The sequence below is a fragment of the Bos grunniens genome, chromosome 3 (genome assembly GCF_055505025.1).
Source record: "Bos grunniens cultivar Pamir isolate PY7600 chromosome 3, Bosgru_T2T1.0, whole genome shotgun sequence".
In the NCBI taxonomy this organism is placed as follows: Eukaryota; Metazoa; Chordata; class Mammalia; order Artiodactyla; family Bovidae; genus Bos; species Bos grunniens.
The window spans coordinates 42463096-42484719 of record NC_141167.1 but is presented as its reverse complement, the minus strand read 5'-3'; the positions used below and the strand labels follow the sequence as shown (position 1 = coordinate 42484719).

Sequence of the window (21624 nt, the reverse complement as noted above, 5' to 3'; positions counted from 1 at the left end):
GGAAAAGGAGTACGTCAAGGCTGTATATTGTCACCCTGCTTATTTAACTTCTATGCAGAGTACATCATGAGAAACTCTGGACTGGAAGAAGCACAAGCTGGAATCAAGATTTCCGGGAGAAATATCAATAACCTCAGATATGCAGATGACACCACCCTTATGGCAGAAAGTGAAGAGGAACTCAAAAGCCTCTTGATGAAAGTGAAAGTGGAGAGTGAAAAAGTTGGCTTAAAGCTCACCATTCAGAAAACGAAGATCATGGCATCCGGTCCCATCACTTCATGGGAAATAGATGGGGAAACAGTGGAAATAGTGTCAGACTTTATTATTTTGGGCTCCAAAATCACTGCAGATGGTGACTGCAGCCATGAAATTAAAAGACGCTTACTCCTAGGAAGGAAAGTTATGACCAACCTAGATAGCATATTCAGAAGCAGAGACATTACTTTGCCAACAAAGGTTCGTCTAGTCAAGGCTATGGTTTTTCCTGTGGTCATGTATGGATGTGAGAGTTGGACTGTGAAGAAGGCTGAGCACTGAAGAATTGATGCTTTTGAACTGTGGTGTTGGAGAAGACTCTTGAGAGTCCCTTGGACTGCAAGGAGATCCAACCAGTCCATTCTGAAGGAGATCAGCCCTGGGCTTTCTTTGGAAGGAATGATGCTAAGGCTGAAACTCCAGTACTTTGGCCACCTCATGCGAAGAGTTGACTCATTGGAAAAGACTCTGATGCTGGGAGGGATTGAGGGCAGGAGGAGAAGGGGACGACAGAGGATGAGATGGCTAGATGGCATCGCTGACTCGATGGACGTGAGTCTGGGTGAACTCCGGGAGTTGGTGATGGACAGGGAGGCCTGGCGTGCTGTGATTCATGGGGTCGCAAAGAGTCGGACACGACTGAGCGACTGAACTGAACTGAACTGAGTCCAACTCACAAGAGTACAATGAGAAATCAGAGACCAGTAAATTCATTTAGAGAGCAATAATTTAAAGGAAGCTTTTCATTACCCTCTGGTCGTTACACATTCCTTGACATAGGAGACCAAGTTCTAATCATAAGATTGCTTGGCAAACATGAAATCAGAGCAGGGGAGTTGGCTGGATAGTCAACTTAAATGTCTGCTTTACTCAAGCCTCATACGCTTAGCTCAAGTGTTTCCATTGGCCTGACGTGCCCTTTCCAACTGTCCACCTGGCTAACTCTTATCATTTAGGATTCAGCCTACAGTTATCTCTTCTACAAAGCTTTCCATATTTTCTGAGGTTGGATTAAGCTCCCTTCCTCTCAGCTCTCACAACTACCATGTTCAAGACTCTTATTTCCAACTGACCATGTTATTAGAATTCTTTCTCTTGGCTTATTTCACTCATGACTTCTTGAGAGCAAGGAACATATGTTTTTGGCTGCTCTTTAATGCAGCACAGTATATCTTTACCTAGCAGAAGCTCAAAAGAATACTGCTTGAACTGCTGACTTGCCCCAAATACCAATAGATGGGATATCCACTGCCCAAAGGAATGGGGTCTTGCCTACTGAATAGTATTGGAGAAGTAATATCAGGAATTCTTGTTCTTGTTTCTTTTTTTACTAGTCTCCAAACAAACCACCTTCCTTTTGCTGATTTAGCCAATGTAACCACAGTGCATAAGCTCCATTTCTTTTGCATGCATATTTTGATTAGATTTCTAGCTGGCTCATTTTAATATAGGGGATATTCTGTCTGTCAAAGGGATCGCTGCAAAATCACATGCAGAATTTGTTATTTAATCCCAAAATAACAGCTGCAGGTGTTGGCACACTAAGCAAAACTAGAATTCCAAATTGATGTTGACAATTGTATGGAAGGTACAAATAAAGTTGAGAGGCAGCACAGAGAGATCTTAAAGACATAGGGGAAAGGAAGATCAGGAGAGACTTGGAGGCCAGGTAAAGATGAATGGATGAAACTGAGGTTAAGACAATCAACAGCATGAACAAAGGTATGAAATTAGAAACATGCCACACTGTTCTGTCCTGTTTGGGAGAACAAATATAATAGTCCTATTTGGTTAGAACCCTGGGCTTCAGCAAGGATGCAGTGTGGAATAGATTTGCAAAAGTATAATGGTCAGGGCCAGATCTTGGAGAGTTCTTTATGCTAAACTAAGGAATCTGACTTTATTTGTCAGACAGTGGGGTGCCATTGAAAACTGTTCAACAGAAGGATGGCACACAGTGGCTTACAAATATCTCAATACTGATGTCCAGTTGTATGTTTTGCAGTTATAGATCTTTTTCATCTGAACAGTCTTTTTAAATCCTCGTCATGCTTTTTGAGAGATGTATGGTCTTTGTTTTAACAGGAAGAGACTGAAGTTTAGGAGTTTAAATGTCTCACTCCAAGTCCTATAAGTAATAAACACAGAACCCAGGGACTTGAGCCTAGGCTGCAATGCAGCCTTTAAGATGAATTATTGATCTGAAAGATGTAAGGATACTAGGATGGAGAAGAGAATAAGTACTTGATAAATTATTATTATCAGGGATTATTATTTGCAGAAAAAGCTAGTCAGTAAGAAGAAAAGAGATCCCAAGCCTACTACATACAGTCTTTTCTAGTTGACAAAGAATTTTCAAGTGTGTTCATTTTCTTTTAGAAACAAAGTCATGGAAATTCTCTCCATTTTTACAAATAGGATTATTGAGGCTCATCAAGGTGAGGGGACTTGCTTCAGAATCTGGAATGTCCGCACTGTCTAGTATGGTAGTTACAAATTATGTATTGCTGTTGAGCTTTTAAAATGTGGCTAGGTCTGCTGGGAGGTGTGCTGTGGGTGTAACAGACATTGGATTTCAAAGAATTTGTATAGAAAAGTCATGTAAAATTTATCCATGAAGTTTTGTATTTGACATGTCAAGTTATCATATTTTGGATATATTGAATTGAGTAAAATATACTATTAAAATTAGTTGCACCTGTTTCTTTTTATGTGTTTACTAAAAAATTTTAAATTGTTAATGAGCTTTGCGTTATATATAATACCAATTGGATAGCGCTGTTCTAGACCATAAAGCTATTGCCGCTACTTGAATACTCCATGGCCAATATTCATTCCCATCCAAATGCTCACTTTAGAAGAGGCGGTAATAAGGATAATGATTGTAGTTATTATTTATCCACTTTCAAAGTTTCTAAGCACTTTACATGCATGAACTGATTTAACCTTATGATAATTTCATGACCTATTATTTTATATGTAATAGATCATTTTATTTTGCAGATGAGAAACAGAGAAATGCAGTAAACCACAGATTTAGTGGAGTCAGAATTCAGACTTAGCCTGCGTCTAAGGCTTCCCAGGTGCTATAGTGGTCAAGAGTCTGCCTGGAGTGCAGGAGACACAAGAGAAACGGGTTTGATCCCTGAGAAAGAGCCCCTGGAGGAGGAAACGGCAACCCGCTTCAGTATTCTTGCCTGGAAAATTCTGTGGTCAGAGGAGCCTGGAGGGCTACAGTTGGAAAGAGTCGGACACGCACACACACACATGGTCTTTCGGAAAGCTTTAGTGGCTGCCTCAGTTGGGTAAGTCCCAAGGAGACATTTGGATTGACTCACTTTATTTGTGACCTACTATAAATCAAGCTTGGAGAAGGCAATGGCAACCCACTCCAGTACTCTTGCCTGGCAAATCCCATGGACGGAGGAGCCTGGTAGGCTGCAGTCCATGGGATCGCTAGGAGTTGGACACGACTGAGCGACTTCACTTTCACTTTTCACTTTCACGCATTGGAGAAGGAAATGGCAACCCACTCCAGTGTTCTTGCCTGGAGAATCCCAGGGACGGGGGAGCCTGGTGGGCTGCCGTCTATGGGGTCGCAGAGAGTCGGACACGACTGAAGCGACTTAGCAGCAGCAGCGTAAGTCAAGCTGCATGTAAGAGACTTTAAATATTATCTCATTTAATCTTTGCAACAGCCCCATTAAATAGTTACTAGTCCTTTTTATAGGTAAGTAAACTGAGGCTTAATGAGACTGTGCAACCTGCCCAAAGTCACACTAGGGACATGGTGGGACTCAGTTCATAATCTAGCCTGAACCTCAAGCTGCTACTCCATCACTAGGCCAGTTTGTGAAAGAGCTCCACCTGAATCTCCTTGGGGGTGCTCCCTAGGTGAAACCCCCTGAGGTATTGAAGCAGTCTTTCTGGGGTAGGCTTTGGGAATTTGTTCTTAGAATTGCTTCAGGTGACCCCCACCGTTGGCCACCTTTGGCGATAACCACCCTATCTGAGTTTTTCATTTTCCTGGGAGTCTCACCTCTTCAGTCTCTCCTGTGAGCTGATGAAAACTTAGGGGGAAAAAAGGAAAAGGAAACAAACAAACAAAAACAGTATTTCCCTTAGGCTACCTCAGTGGGGCAGACTACTCATTTCCCCAGGTCCCTGCTTCCTTCAAATCTTATCATCATCTGCCCTAAAAGGCAGGACGTAATGACTTAAGTAAGCAGACATAAACATAGGCTTCAGAGATAAAACAACAAATCCTCCTGAAGACATCCTTAGAAACATCTAGGCAGTTCAGGGTTGTGTCTGAGATGAGAGAGGTGGGGATTTAGGAAGTATAGAGGTGGGGCGGATGGGAGGAAGGAATGTAGTGGGAGACTCATAGGCTCCCTAGGTGATTTATGGATTCTTGGATGATTCCATAAGAACCACTGGATGTGAATGAAGGCACAAAGTGAATAGAACTAAGTGACTTTTGGGGGCTGGGGTTGTGTGTATGTGTGTGGAGGGGGGAGGTTGGGGTTGTATGTATGTCTATAGTGTGCATGCAGGCATGCTTTTTTTGCAGCCTTGTTTGCAGGTAGACAAGCAGTTGCTTTACGTGACAGATTCAGAACTTCTGACTAGCACACAAATATAAAATTAGGCACAAGGTTTCATGGCAACCCAACTCGACATGGTAGCAAACAAGAATTGTTTGAGAATCTGAGAAAGAAGCCAACATTGTGTGTGTCACAGCTAGCCTGCCTTCCTTTGACCAATTTCTCCTAATTTAGCAGTATTTCCGTTCCTACCCTAATTTCCCCTGGTTTGTAAACTACGTCACTTAACTGAACTCAGCTCCAGACTTTAGAAAAACAAAATGTTGTATTTCAGCAATGGTTTTTTTGGCGTTTCTACCTCTAAAGAATTTTACTTGATTCCAATTTTTTCCTTTCACTCTTGGAAGACTGTAGTATCAGTTATGTTTCCGTATTCCTCCTTTTCTAATGGAGTGTCTAACTCAGTATAATGCAGTGTTTGTTAAATGTGATTAAAGATTTCAGTGTCTGGTAAAAACCAATATTTACCAGGGAAATCCCGCCAACATAAATGCGCAGGCAAGGTAGAAAATATTGGCTCAATCTCCCCCTGGACACACACTTACAAACAAGGACTGTAGATGTTTTCCATGTCACTTCTGACATTTCTGGCCTCTTGCTTTGCAAGTTTCACACATGTATCCATTTAACACAGGTTCTGAACAGTCTTAAAACTGGGATAATCTAGGTAATTGACTCCAGTATTAATTTTTTGAAGTTGTTTTCCTATTAGCTGAGGTTTGCTGTTGTTTGTTTTGTTTCTGCTCTGGTGGTTCTTCTAGCATTTATCATACACTGTCATGTAATTTAGTTTAAAAGGCTTCCTTGAATTATGAGAACTAGTAGTATTCAAAATAGTAAACAAGGGAATACTGATCTTTTACAAAGTAGATTATACCACAAAATTTATTTGCAGAAACATACAACAGACATTTTGAGATTAAATCAGTCTTGTTGAGTGATTGCTTTCATTTAGTAAACATTTACTGAATTGAATTTATTCACTGATTGAATTTATTGAATGAATGAAATACTGGTATACTTTGAATGAATTTCAAATAGTTGTAGTTTGGATGTGAAATTATTTTTCTGAAATTGAATAGCCCGGGCAGCCAGCAGACAGAAGGCCCCAGCTGGCACCTGGCACTACAGCCTCAGGAGAAGGACTGGAGAGGTGGGGATTGAGTGAATTTCACATGGCCAAAGCTCAGGACCAAGCCTGTAGCAAAAATGTGAAGCTGTATGTTCCTATACCACACTTCTTCTTATGTACAGAGGGCTGGGTCTGAAATGAGGAAGACAGAATGACTCATCTACAAAAAGGGCCACTGAGACTGCCAATGGCAAACCTTGAACAGAGGCTGGTAAGCAGCAAGCACTTAATAAATGCTTGCCTTATAAACAAGTAAAATGAAATGTGATAGCCTACTATAATTTATAAGTTCAGTGTGGAATGTTCTGATTAAGACTTAGGCTCAAGAACAGTTTCTAAGTCTAGTCATTGTGATAAAATTCCTTTGGTTACTTTCTCTAACTGCAAATACTCAAGAGCTTATGCTTCAAAAACTGAGGACCATGGGAAGGATGGATAAGGATAATGTTAATCAGAGCCAACATCAATTGAGAGTCTGCCTGAACAAAATATCTCTGATCTTCAAAACAAGCTTGTGAGGTAGATTTCATTACCATCAATGTATAGATGACAGAACAGGGAAATGGTGAATGAGGCTGGGGAGGTGGCCTGAGTGTCTGAACTCAATAATAGGCCCCAGTTGGGGCACAAAGAAGCAAAAGACAGGTTGTTGTTGTCCTCAAGGAATGTGTGATCTTGAAGGGGAACAGGGATGTTCAGACACAGAAGGCAACCAGCAAGGGCACACTGTGGGCTGTGGGCTGGATTACCCAACAGGGAGTGGGGGAAGCTAAAGCACGCTTGTGCTTGGAACAGAGCAGGTGCTTATATGTCTGCGGAAGTGTGCTGAACTTAACTGAGTTAAAAGCCAAATAAAGGTAATTGTAGATGAAAAGATGTGGAGTTCAAAATGAAATGCAGGGGGTGTTGAAGAAAAATGGTTAGAGAATAATGGGGAGCAGACTGTGAAGTGGAGGACTCTGGACTTGATGTAGGAGCAGCAAGGAACTCCTGGAAGCTCTTGGGGAGGGGAGAAACACAAGGAAAGAGGGAATTTAGGACAATTTGACCAACAGGAATATGTAAGATGACTCTCAGTGGGAAGTAGCTAGAGTTAGGGATCCCAGGAAGACCCAACTGTAGGGATATAAATTAAAAACAACACAGGCTAGAAAAGGTAGTGACAACAGAATGGAAGAGATGAGTTCTAAGTAACGTCTGGAAAGCAAAAAAAAAAAAAAATATATATATATATATATATATATATATGCCATTCATAATAAGGCAAAAATGTATGTCATTCTCAGTAAGAGATGACCAGGAAGAGGAAGGTGTCCAAAAGGTTCCAGGGAGAGGAAGGTGTAGCTATAGTTTCTAGTCTTGGAGTGGACATAAGAACAGAACTGATATGAGGGAGACTGATATGAGGGAGTTGGGGTAGGTGGGGAAATGTTAATTTGGACTGCTTGGAGTTTCATGTGATACCCATATAATTGTAAGGACTTGGGGTGTGGACTGAGCTCCAAGCATGGATTGCTGCCAAGCATTATGAGCTGGGGATTATGAGCACACACTCCCTGTCCATGACTCTCCAGGGCTTGTGTCTATCTTCTAATTGATTCCTAGAGAAAGACCAGTAACAAATATAAGATTCAACTAGTTTATCTCACCAACTCCTTGCTCTCCTCCACTGTCTCCTCCCCCATCTCCTCAGGTCCCAGTTGCAACACAGTCAAAGCAAAGCTAAGAGTCATACAAGTCTTGGGTGATTTCTAGTTCTGAAAGGCATAAGCCTAAAGCAGGAGATTTCTCTCTTCTCAACATCTGCAAGGAAGAAGGCCAAGTTCTCCACAGAGAGGACCACTAAAACTGGAAGAGGCCCAAGAGACCCATCATATTTAAACCAACTCCTTGGTTCATAGGTGATGAAACTGAAGCCAGGAGAATTGAACTGACATCTCCAAGATCATGCAGCCATTCCCTCTGTGAAACAGCAGGGACCAGTTTTGAATTTTTACGGAAACTCTTGTTACCACTTTACTGTGTCTCATCTCTGACTGGCAACAGTTAAAGTACTATTCAATTAAACTAGTATTTGTGGATACATAACAGATGTCAGTCCCCATGCTAGACACAGAGGATGCCACAAGAGTAAACAGAGCAATCACTGACATTGAGGCACTTACAGAAAAGAAAGAATGTTTTGAGAATAGGAGTAACTGCTTTTCCTTGTGTAGGAGTAGTAGAGAAGGCTTCCTGGAGGAAGCTATACCTTGGCAAGGTTTTAAAGGATGAATAGGAGTTTGCCTGGCAAGAAATAGAAAAAGAAAGAAATATACTTTATAAGCAAAAGGAATAGCATAAATCGAAGGAAAGAGATGGTACAATACAGTATTTGGCATTCCTTTAAGAGTTTAGTAGTTTTATCATAATTAAGGGAGAGAGGGAACAACAGGAGAGGCAAGCAGAGCACTGCTAGGAATTTTAAAAGTATGTGTATAGGGGGTGCTGCTGCTGCTGCTGCTAAGTCGCTTCAGTCGTGTCCAACTCTGTGTGACCCCATAGATGGCAGCCCACCAGGCTCCCCCGTCCCTGGGATTCTCCAGGCAAGAACACTGGAGTAGGTTGCCATTTCCTTCTCCAGTATAGGGGGTAGGGAAGTGAAAAACATGGAGAAAACATCCACAAGGGCCCTGTGTGATATTCTCTAGAGTTATAGTTAGCATAAGAGATATATGAAGTGTTAGAGAGCAAAAGTCAACAAACTTTGAAAAGGACCAGATAGTAATTATTCTGGGCTTGTGAGCCACATGGTCTGAGTTGCAAATATTAGACTCTGCTATTTATGCATGAAAACAGTCACAGATAATACAAAAACAGATGCATGTGACTGTGTTCCAATGAACCTTTATTTGCAAAAACAAGTATCCATCCCAAGGGCCATATTTGCCAATCATTACTGCAGAGACATCCTGAGATACTGACATCACCTATGGGAGAAAGAACAAAGGCATGCATCTTAATCCTTGCAACCTACAAATATACTATACTACCAGGCAAAAGAGGATTAAGGTTCTTGATGAAAATAAAGTTGCTAATGGGCTTCTCAGGTGGCACGGTTGTAAAGAATCCACCTGTCAATGCAGGAGATGCAAGAGACATGGGTCAATCCCTGGGTTGGGAAGATGCCCTGGATTAGGAAATGGCAACACACTCTAGTATTTTTGCCTGGAAAATTCCATGGGCAGAAGAGCCTGGCAGGCTACAGTCGATGGAGTCACAAAGAGTCGGACATGATGGAGCACACACACTGCTAACGAGTTAACCCTAAAATAAAAATATTATTTTAGGGTTATCTAGGTGGGCCTAACGTATAAGGGTTCTTAAATGTGGGAGAGGAAGACAGATGAGTCAGTGTCCGAATGATGGAATGTGAGAAATATTCAACTGACCACTTCTGGCTTTGAATATGGAAGAGGGCCAGGAGCCAAGGAATGCAGGCAGCCTCTAGAAGCTGGAAAAGGCAAGAAGATGGATTTTCCCCTAGAGATTCCAGAGAGGAACACATCCCTGCTAAAACCTTTTAAGCTATGAAGTTTGTGAAATTTCTTACAAAGGCCGTCGATAACTAATACAATATGCACGTGAGCTAAACCTTCTGAACACTGTGGAGAAACTCTCCAGCTTCCAGAGTTAAGAACTCAGGTATAACAATCATTTCAATGCCTCATTCAAAAGAAAAGGGAAGGTTAAAGAAATCTGGATTTGGATGTGGGGAAATTAGGCAATGCTTCTGGGAGTGTCTAGAATAAGGAGCCTCTTTTACACCAAACAGGCTTTATGGCTCTCTGTATAAGAGGCATTATAACAAAATATCCCTTGATTTGTGTTTCTCCGGGGGCTCCCAGACTTACACACTTGGGGATGTAGACCTCAGGAAAGAGAACTTGTGTATGTGAGGGTGTAGATGAAAGTCCCAGAGCAGGTCCTGTATGCAGGCTCAGAGCGGGGAAGTAGGTTGTCAGACATCAGCCCCTGACTTTCTATTCTGCCCGCAGCTGGCCACCCCCTTGCCCTCTGCTATGCCACTGTACCATTTACGTCACAGGGAATACAGTTTGCTGCTCTGAAATGTGTGTTATGAGGGAAATGAGAACATGATGCCGGTGGCATTTGACAAAGGAGGCAGCAAGCCAAAGACGAGCTCGGGCAGGCCTGGCAGTGCTGGGAGGGGTCATTTCAGAGACAGCCACCACTGCTGGGCACTCAAAGAGGTAGGTCAACTGAGGTCAAGGGCCTCTGCCCAAGAGCCCACTCAAACTGCCTTCCGTGGTATGGGGGAGGCCATGATTCTAACCTCCCTTCCACACTGCAAACATCCTGAAAGCAAAGAGTTCCTCAAGCAGCTGACACAGTGACTTCTCCTCCATAGCCAGGTCCTTGCCCAGTGGCTACCTGATTAATAGTAAAATCCAGGAGACAGTGAAGGCAGATCTCACAACAATACGAATTCTCACCATAAATTCAAGAAGCACATTTCAATGTACAAAACATCCTCACATACACGGTCTCAAATGATCCACTTAAGGATGCTACGCAGTGAGGATTAGCAAACCTCCATTTAGCTGGGGATTCCCTGGTAGCTCAGTGGTAAAGTATCTGTCTGCCAATGCAGGAGACATGGGTTCGATCCCTGGGTCAGGAAGATCCCCTGGAGGAGCCAATAGAAACCCTCTCAGTATTCTTGCCTGGGAAATGCCACGGACAGAGGAGCCTGGTGGGCTACAGCTCATGGGGTCGCAAAAGAGTTGGATAGGACTTAGCGACCAAACAACAAATACCATTTTGTGGAGGAGGATCTGAATTTCACAGGCACTAAGTGACTGGGCTCACACTCCACAGCTCGGAGCTGGAGGAGTTGGGCCTGAACCCAGGTCTTCAGTGTCTTAGACTGGGAGTTCATCTGCATCTCAGAATCTCTCCTCCCTCCCTGCCTTCTCTTCCTCTCTACTTTCTGGAAACACTGAGTATTTACTATGTACCAGACAACATTATCCAAGACCCCATGGATATAAAGTTAACTAGGAAGGTTCTGGACCTGAAGAAGATCATAGTTTGGCAAGGGAGGCAGACACGTCACTGTGCAAACTGATACAACCTAAAATTAAGACACTTATTGAGTACTCTCTGTGCTAGGTACTGTATGATTAACATTTAACATCGTATGATGTAGATATTATCTTCCTTACTTTACAGGGAAGGAAATATAACTTTAGACTCATTCAGTTCAGTCACTCAGTCGTGTCTGACTCTTTGCGACCCCATGAATCGCAGCATGCCAGGCCTCCCTGTCCATCACCAACTCCCAGAGTTCACTCAGACTCACATCCATTGAGTCTGTGATGCCATCCAGCCATCTCATCCTCTGTCGTCCCCTTTTCCTCCTGCTCCCAATCCCATCCCAGAGTCTTTTCCAATGAGTCAACTCTTTGCATGAGGTGGCCAAAGTACTGGTCTTTCAGCTTTGGCATCATTCCTTCCAAAGAACACCCAGGACTGATCTCCTTTAGAATGGACTGGGACTCATTAAGTACCTTGTAATTTGTAGCCAGATCCCTGTTCTGTCTTAATTCCCCATCTCACAGTCTTGGCCACTCTGCTGTGCTATGTCACTGTACTCACAAACATAGAGCTCTATGCCAGAACAGTGAAAGAGCGAAGAAAGATGGCTTGTAGGCCCAGAAGAATTAGAGAAGGACACTTTCCCTAGAAAGTGGATATGTGCATATATAGCAGCAGAGAGGAATGAACCAGGTCATTTAAAGATGATCTTTAAGTTTGATCCCTGATTCTAAAAACTGAACACTAGGAGAGAGTATCCCAGAAAATTGATACCATTTAAAAATATTTTTTTCTGAGCAACTATCACATGCAAAGCATTATCTGGGGATTTCATGAGGAATCAGATTCAGGTCCAGCTCTGAAGGAGGTAATCCTGTATTTGCACTGAGAGAGGGGAGGTGAAACCACTTCTTAAGAGTGGTGTAGGGTAGAAAAAAGACTTCTGAACTGGGAGCAGGGAGATCTGGATTCCAGTCCCAGTTTTATCACCAGTTCATCCAGTAAGCCCCTCAGCCTCTCAGTTCCATTTCTGTAGCAAATCCAGTGTTGAGACAGATGATATCCAGGGCCTCTTCTAGCTCTGATATTCTACTATTCTGACTCATGAGGAAGTAGAGGATAAGAGCTTACCTGGAGCAGTAGGCTGGAGAGGGAGAGAGCCGTTGATCTCATCAGAAGCCATCCCATAGGAGGTGCCTTTGAATCCTGAATCCTGCCAGTGCCCACCAGCCTCATTGGTCCCCTGCCCGTTCTCTACTCTCAACCTTGCAGAGGGTCCTCTAAATAATGAAACCACAAACCAGTGCCCCAAGAGATCAACATTTTTAAGATGCCCTGTATATATCCATAGCACCAAGTAGCTACTTGAAGGTATTATAGTATTATAATGCTGTTGTTATAAAATTACAGTAACTGACTATTTACTGGGTGTATTCTATGTGTAAGGTGCCACAAGGAGTGTTTTGCTGACAATTATCTACTCTTATTGCCAAAGGTAAGCAGTGTGACTATCTCTACTCTAGAAATGAATCTGTGGGTGGAGAAGGTTAAATAACTTGCCTGAGGCCACAGGGCAACCAGTCCATGGCAGAGCCTATACTCCCACCCAGGACTGTCTGACCCCAAAGGCATAGCTCTTCATCCCCCTGCTAGATAATCTGTGATGCTTCCAATCTGGGTATCCTTCCTTCTCTTTAGTGTGCAATGAGCAACTGAAAAGTCTGTAAAGTAGCCTGTACAAATCATACCAAATACTCACCTTACAGTTTGCAAAGTGCTTTCTCATAAATCCATCATCTGATTCTCATGGAAGCCATAGAGTGAGATGGAGCATTATTTCCATTTTATAGAAGAAGAAACTGAGTCTCAAGGGAAGTGAGTAACTTGAAGTTCTCTTAAACCTCCTTGCCATGCTAATCATGTACTCATCTAAATTTCTGAGGCATTATTTTTCAGAACATTGTGTCATGTATCTTAAAATGTATCCAGTTATTTATATTTGGATTGCAGCATGGCTAACGTAGGGCCTTCCCGGAGAGAAACGACCAAATGGCAACTGGTGTTTCCTTAAATCTTCTTCCAGGACTCAGTGTAAGTAATTTCCAAACAACTAAGAATAGTCCAGTGAATCCCAACTGTCACAATAATACATCTTTTTTTCTTTCAAAATGCCAGTACACTCATTGAACCCTATCCTCTTTACTGAGTTGACAATGTTTATATAAATTTCATAGAACATTTTGAGCCTGCTTTTCTGAGGATAAGACTGTATGCAGTGCTATGGAATAGATCATTAAGAACTTTCTTATATATTTTATACAAATCACATCTAAATGCAATTTAGCAAGACTTTGTCTATATCAGATACATATCTATCAAGTCTTCTCAACTGTATACCCCAAGAAAGTACATAGAAGAGAAAGGTAAAAAGAGGCGGCCCTAAGAATAGGAGAGGGAAACTACTTTCTCCCCCACAAATTCATCAAAAGATCATCTGAATGCTGAGCAACTTCCACAAAACAACTTCTGAACGCTAGCGGACACTGGGCACCCAGAAAGGCAGCCCATTCTCTTTGAAAGAAGTGGTGTGATTACTGACTTGATTGCTCTCTCGCCTTTTGACTCTCCCTTTTCTCCCCTAGGTCACCTCCATCTCCTCCCTTCCCCTTCTCTTCTCTACTAAAGATTCTGTGTGAATCTCTCTGGGTGTTCCAGGCAGTGGAGAACACTTAGGGAACTGATTATTGTCTAGATTGGTCTTTCCCCTTTTGACTGCCCCTCTCCTCCTCCTGGTCACCTCTATCTCCCTTCTCCCTCTTCTCTTCTTTATGTAACTCCGTGAACCTCTCTGGGTGTTTCAGACTGTGGAGAACACATAGAAAATTGATTACTGGCTAGACTGGTCTCTCTCCTTTTGATTTTCCCTGTTCTCCTCCTGGTCACCTCTATCTCCCTCCTCCCTCTTCTCTTCTCATGTAACTCTGTGAACCTCTCTGGGTGTCCCTCGCTGTAGAGAATCTTTTCACCGTTAACCTAGATGTTTTATCATCAGTGCTGTATGGATGGAGAAGTCTTGAGGCTACTGTAAGAATAAGACTGAAAGCCACAGGCAGGAGGCTTAAATCCAAAACTTGAGAACATCAGAGAACTCCTGACTCCAGGGAGCATTAATCAACAAGAGCTCATCCAAAAGCCTCCATGCCTACACTGAAACCAAGCTCCACTCAAGAGCCAACAAGTTTCAGAGCAAGACACACCAGAGAATTGACTCCTGCTGCTGCTGCTAAGTTGCTTCAGTCGTGTCTGACTCTGTGTGACCCCATAGACAGCAGCCCACCAGGCTTCCCCACCCCTGGGATTCTCCAGGCAAGAACACTGGAGTGGGTTGCCATTTCCTTCTCCAATGCATGAAAGTGAAAAGTGAAAGTGAAGTTGCTCAGTCGTGTCCAACTCTAGCGACCCCATGGACTGCAGCCTACCAGGCTCCGTCCATGGGATTTTCCAGGCAAAAGTACTGGAGTGGGGTGCCATTGCCTTCTCCAAACTGACTCTAGGGAGCATTAATTGACAAGAGCTCATCCAAAAGCCTCCATACCTACACTGAAACCAAGCTCCACCCAAGAGCCAACAAGTTTCAGAGTAAGACACACCATGCTAATTCTCCAGCAACTCAGGAACATAGCCCTGAGCATTAAAATACAGGCTGCCCAAAGTCACACCAAACCCATAGACACCTCAAAACTCACTACTGGACACTTCATTGCACTCCAGAGAGAAAGGATCCAATGCCACCCACCAGAACACCAACATAAGCTTCCCTAATCAGGAAACCTTGACAAGCCACTTGTCCAACCCCACCCACAGGGAGCAACCTCCACAATAAAGAGGAACCACAAACTTCCAGAGAACCGAAAGGCCACCACAAACAGAGCAATCTAAACAAAATGAAAAGGCAGAGAAATATTCAGCAGGTAAAGGAACATGATAAATGCCCACCAAATCAAACAAAAGAGGAGGAGATAGGGAGTCTACCTGAAAAAGAATTCAGAATAATGATAGTAAAGATGATCCAAAATCTTGAAAACAAAATGGAGTTACAGATGCATAGATTAGAGACAAAGATTAAGAAGATGCAAGAAATGTTTAACAAGGACCTAGAAGAAATAAAAAAGAGTCAATCAATAATGAATAATGCAATAACTGAGATCAAAAGCACTCTGGATGGAACCAATAGTAGAATAACTGAGACAGAAGATAGGATAAGTGAGGTGGAAGATAGAATAGTGGAAATAAATGAAGCAGAAAGGAAAAATGAAAAAAGAATTAAAAGAAATGAGGACAACCTCAGAGACCTCTGGGACAATGTTAAATGTCCCAACATTCGAATCATAGGAGTCCCAGAAAAAGAAGACAAAAAGAAAGGCCATGAGAAAATACTTGAGGAGATAATAGTTGAAAACTTCCCTAAAATGGGGAAGGAAATGGCCACCCAAGTCCAAGAAACCCAGAGGGTCCCAAACAGGATAAACCCAAGGCAAAACAGCCCAAGATGCATATTAATCAAATTAACAAAGATCAAACACAAAGAACAAATATTAAAAGCAGCAAGGGAAAAGCAACAAATAACACACAAGGGACTTCCCATAAGGATAAAAGCCAATCTTTCAATAGAAACTCTTAAGGCCAGAAGGGAATTGCAGGACATATTTAAAGTGATGAAAGAGAAAAATGTACAACCCAGATTACTATACCTAGCAAGGATCTCATTCACATATGAAGGAGAAATCAAAAGCTTTACAGAGAAGCAAAAACAGAGAATTCAGCACCACCAAACCAGCTCTTCAACAAATGCAAAAGGATCTTCTCTAGACAGGAAACACAGAAAGGGTTTATAAACTCGAACACAAAACAACAAAGTAAATGGCAATGGGATTATACTTACCAATAATTACCCTAAGTGTAAATGGGTTGAATGCCCTAACCAAAAGACAAAGACTGGCTGAATAGATACAAAAAGAAGACCCCTATATATGCTGTCTACAAGAGACCCACCTCAAAACAAGGGACACATACAGACTGAAGTGAAGGGCTGGAAAAAGGTATTTCATGCAAATGGAGACCAAAAAAAAGCAGGAGTAGCAACACTCATATCAGAGAAAATAGACTTTGAAATAAAGGCCATGAAAAGAGACAAAGAAGGACACTACATAATGATCAAAAGATCAATCCAAGAAGAAGATATAACAATTATAAATATATATGCACCCAACATAGCATCACAATATGTAAGGCAAATGCTAACAAGTATGAAAGGGGAAATTAACAGTAATGCAATAATAGTGGGAGACTTTAATACCCCACTCACACCTATGGATAGATCAACCAAACAGAAAATTATCAAGGAAACACAAACTTTAAATAATACAATAGACAAGTTAGACCTAATTGATATCTATAGGGTATTTCACCCCAAAACAATGAATTTCACCTTTTTCTCAAGTCCACACAGAACATTCTCCAGGATAGATCACATCCTGGGCCATAAATCTAGCCTTGGTAAATTCAAAAAAATTGAAATCATCTCAAGCATCTTTTCTGATCACAATGCAGTAATATTAGATGTCAACTACAGGAAAAAAAAAACTATTAAAAATACAAATGTATGAAGGCTAAACAACACACTTCTGAATAACTGACAAATCACAGAATAAATAAAAAAAGAAATCAAAAATATGCATAGAAACGAATGAAAACATGAAAACCCAAAACCTATGGGATTCAGTAAAAGCAATGCTAAGGGGAAGGTTCATAGCAATACAAGCTTACCTCAAGAAACAAGAGAAAAATTAAAAAAATAACCTAACTTTACACCTAAAGCAACTAGAAAAGGAAGAAATGAAGAACCCCAGGGTTAGTAGAAGGAAAAAAATCATAAAAATTATGGCAGAAATAAATGAAAAAGAAACAAAGGAGACTATAGCAAAAATCAACAAAACTAAAAGCTGGTTCTTTGAGAAGATAAAATAGACAAACCATTAGCCAGACTCATCAAGAAAAAAAGAGAGAAGAATCAAATCAACAAAATTAGAAATGAAAATGGAGAAATCACAACAGACAACACAGAAACACAAAGGATCATAAGAGACTACTATCAGCAACTATATGGCAATAAAATGGACAACTTGGAAGAAATGGACAAATTCTTAGAAAAGCATAACCTTCCAAAACTGAGCCAGGAAGAAATAGAAAATCTTAACAGACCCATCACAACCATGAAAATTGAAACTGTAATCAGAAATCTTCCAGCAAACAAAAGCCCAGGATCAGATGGCTTCACAGGTGAATTTTACCAAAGATTTAGAGAAGACCTAACACCTATCCTACTCAAACTCTTCCAGAAAATTGCAGAGGAAGGTAAACTGCCAAACTCATTCTATGAGGCCACCATCACCCTAATACCAAAACCAGACAAAGATGCCACAAAAAAAGAAAACTACAGGCCAATATCACTGATGAACATAGAGGCAAAAATCCTTAACAAAATTCTAGCAAACAGAATCCAACAGTATATTACAAAGATCATACATCATGACCAAGTGGGCTTTATCCCAGGGATGCAAGGATTCTTCAACATTTGCAAATCAATCTATGTGATACACCACATTAACAAATTGAAAGATAAAACCCATATGATTATATCAATAACTGCAGAGAAAGCCTTTGACAAAATTCAACATCCACTTATGATGAAAACCCTCCAGAAAGCAGGCATAGAAGGAACATACCTCAACATAATAAAAGCCATATATAATAAACATACCACAGCAAACATTATCCTCAATGGTGAAAAATTGAAAGCATTTCCTCTAAAGTCCTGAATAAGACAAGTATGCCCACTATCATAAAAGGAATCCAGACTGGAAAATAAGAAGTAAAACTTTCTCTGTTTGCAGATGACATGATCCACTACTTAGAAAATCCTAAAGACACCACCAGAAAATTACTAGAGCTAATCAATGAATACAGTAAAGTTGTAAGATACAAAATTAACACACAGAAATCCCTTGCATTCCTATACACTAACAATGAGAAAACAGAAAGAGAATTTGAGGAAACAAGTCCATTCACCATTGCGATGAAAAGAATAAAATACTTAGGATAAATCTACCTAAAGAAACAAAAGACCTATATATAGAAAACTATAAAACACTGATGAAAGAAATCAAAGATGACACAAATAGATGGAGAAATACACCATGTTCATAGATCAGAAAAATCAATAAAGTGAAAATGAGTATACTACCCAAAGCAATCTATAGATTCAATGCAATCCCTATCAAGCTACCAACAGTATTTTTCACAGAACTAGAACAAATATTTTCACAATTTGTATGGAAATACAAAAAACCTCGAAGAGCCAAAGCAATCTTGAGAAAGAAAAATGGAATGGGAGGAATCAGCCTGCCTGACTTCAGACTATACTACAAAGCCACAGTCATTAAGACAGTATGGTACTGGCACAAGACAGAAATATAGATCAATGGAACAAAATAGAAAGCCCAGAGATAAATCCACACACCTATGGAAACCTTATCTATGACAAAGGAGGCAGAGTACACAATGAAGAAAAGAAAATCTCTTTAACAAGTGGTGTTGGGAAAACTAGTCAACCACTTTTAAAAGAATGAAACTAGAACACTTTCTAACATCATACACAAAAATAAACTCAAAATGGATTAAAGATCTAAATGTAAGACCAGAAACTATAAAACTCCTAGAAGAAAACATAGGCAAAACACTCTGACATAAATCACAGCAGGATCCTCTTTGACCCACCTCCCAGAGTAATGGAAATAAAATAAAAAATGAACAAATGGGACCTAATTAAAATTAAAAGCTTTTGTACAACAAAGGAAACTATAAGCAAGGTAAAGAGACAGCCTTCAGAATGGGAGACAATAGCAAATGATGAAACTGACAAAGAATTAATCTCAAAAATATACAAACTGTTCATGCAGCTCAATTCCAGAAAAATAAACGACCCAATCAAAAAAAGGGCCAAAGAACTAAATAGACATTTCTCCAAAGAAGACATACAGATGGCTAACAAACACATGAAAAGATGCTCAACATCACTCATTATCAGAGAAATGCAAATCAAAACCACAATGAGGTACCATCTCATGCTGGTCAGAATGGCTGCTATCAAAAAGTCTACAAACAATAAATGCCAGGGAGGGTGCAGAGAAAAGGGAACCCTCTTACACTGTTGGTGGGAATGCAAACTAGTACAGCCACTATGGAGAACAGTGTGGAGATTCCTTAAAAAACTGGAAACAGAATTCCCATCAGCCAGTCAGTCAGTCAGTTCAGTCGCTCAGTCGTGTCCAACTCTTTGCGACCCCATGAATCGCAGCACGCCAGGCCTCCTTGTCCATCACCAACTCCTGAAGTTCACTCAGACTCATGTCCATCGAGTCAGTGATGCCATCTAGCCATCTCATCCTCTGTCGTCCCCTTCTCCTCCTGCCCCCAATCCCTCCCAGCATCAGAGTCTTTTCCAATGAGTCAACTCTTCGCATGAGGTGGCCAAAGTACTGGAGTTTCAGCTTTAGTATCATTCCTTCCAAAGAAATCCCAGGGCTGATCTCCTTTAGAATGACTGGTTGGATCTCCTTCCCATACGACCCAGCAATCCCACTGCTGGGCATACAGAAACCAGAATCGAAAGAGACACGTGTACCCCAATGTTCATCGCAGCACTGTTTATAATATCCAGGACATGGAAGCAACCTAGACGTCCATCAGCAGATGAATGGATAAGAAAGCTGTGGTACATATACACAATGGAATATTACTCAGCCATTAAAAAAATACACTTGAATCAGTTTTAATGAGGTGGATGAAACTGGAGCCTATTATATAGAGTGAAGTAAGCCAGAAAGAAAAACACCAATACAGTATACTAACGCATATATATGGAATTTAGAAAGAAGGTAACAATAACCCTGTATGCGAAACAGCAAAAGAGACACAGATGTATTGAACAGTCTTTTGGACTCTGTGGGAGAGGGCGAGGGCAGGATGATAGGGGAGAATGGCATTGAAACATGTAAAATATCATATGTGAAACAAATCGCCAGTCCAGGTTTGATGCATGATACAGGGTGCTTGGGGCTGGTGCACTGGGATGACCCAGAGGGATGGGATGGGGAGGGAGGTGGGAGGGAGGTTCAGGATGGGGAACACATGTGCACTCATGGCAGATTCAAGTCAATGTATGGCAAAACCAATACAATATTGTAAAGTAAAATAAATAATTTAAAAAATATTATTTGGGGTTTGGGCTTAACTTATTCTTTGCACACACACACACACATACACATATGTGGTGCTAGGAAAATAGAGATTTAAAAAACAATCTTTGAGTTCACTGAGCCTAATACAGTATACTAACACATATATATGGAATTTAGAAAGAAGGTAACGATAACCCTGTATGCGAGACAGCAAAAGAGACACAGATGTAAAGAACAGACTTTTGGACTCTGTGGGAGAAGGTGAGAGTGAGATGATTTGAGAGAATAGCATTGAAACATGTATATTACCATATGTGAAATGTATCACCAGTCCAGGTTTGATGCATGAGACAGGGTGCTCAGGGCTGGTGCACTGGGATGACCCTGAGGGATGGGATGCGGAGGGATGTGGGAGGGGGGAACACATGTACACCCATGGCTGATTCATGTCAATGTATGGCAAAAACACTACAGTGTTGTAATGTAATTAGCCTCCAATTAAAATAAGTAATTAAGAAAAAGAAAAGAAAGATTAATAATGTTTTGTTTCTCTGTCTTACATAATCAGACTCTCTGACTGCTAGAGAAGGTGGTACAAGGTTTGCAAGGTTGTATGGGAGAAATATCAATAACCTCAGATATGCAGATGACACCACCTTTATGGCAGAAAGTGAAGAGGAACTAAAAAGTTTCTTGATGAAAGTGGAGAGTGAAAAAGTTGGCTTAAAGCTCAACATTCAAAAAACGAAGATCATGGCATCTGGTCCCATCACTTCATGGGAAATAGATGGGGAAACAGTGGAAACAGTGTCAGACTTTATTTTTTTGGGCTCCAAAATCACTGCAGATGGTGACTGCAGACATGAAATTAAAAGACACTTACTCCTTGGAAGGAAAGTTATGACCAACCTAGATAGCATATTCAGAAGCAGAGACATTACTTTGCCAACAAAGGTCCATCTAGTCAAGGCTATGGTTTTTCCTGTGGTCATGTATGGATATGAGAGTTGGACTGTGATGAAAGCTGAGCGCCAAAGAATTGATGCTTTTGAGCTGTGGTGTTGGAGAAGACTCTTGAGAGTCCCTTGGACAGCAAGGAGATCCAACCAGTCCATTCTGAAGGAGATCAGCCCTGGCATTTCTTTGGAAGGAATGATGCTAAGGCTGAAACTCCAGTACTTTGGCCACCTCATGGAAAGAGTTGACTCCTTGGAAAAGACTCTGATGC

General features: G+C 41.2%; 1 protein-coding gene across 3 annotated transcripts in view; it reads right to left on the bottom strand.

Annotated features, from left to right (window-relative positions):
* Positions 1–21624, bottom strand: part of PDE4B (phosphodiesterase 4B) — a 669313-nt gene that overhangs the window by 57122 nt on the left and 590567 nt on the right. Inside the window, exon 1 of one of the 3 annotated variants that reach the window (XM_086390412.1) lies at positions 12857–13028. The exons of the other annotated variants lie outside the window; for them this stretch is intronic. The gene's annotated coding sequence lies outside the window, so the exon portion shown is untranslated. Of the gene's footprint in view, positions 1–12856; positions 13029–21624 lie in introns of those variants that run through there. 3 annotated transcript variants of the gene reach the window in all.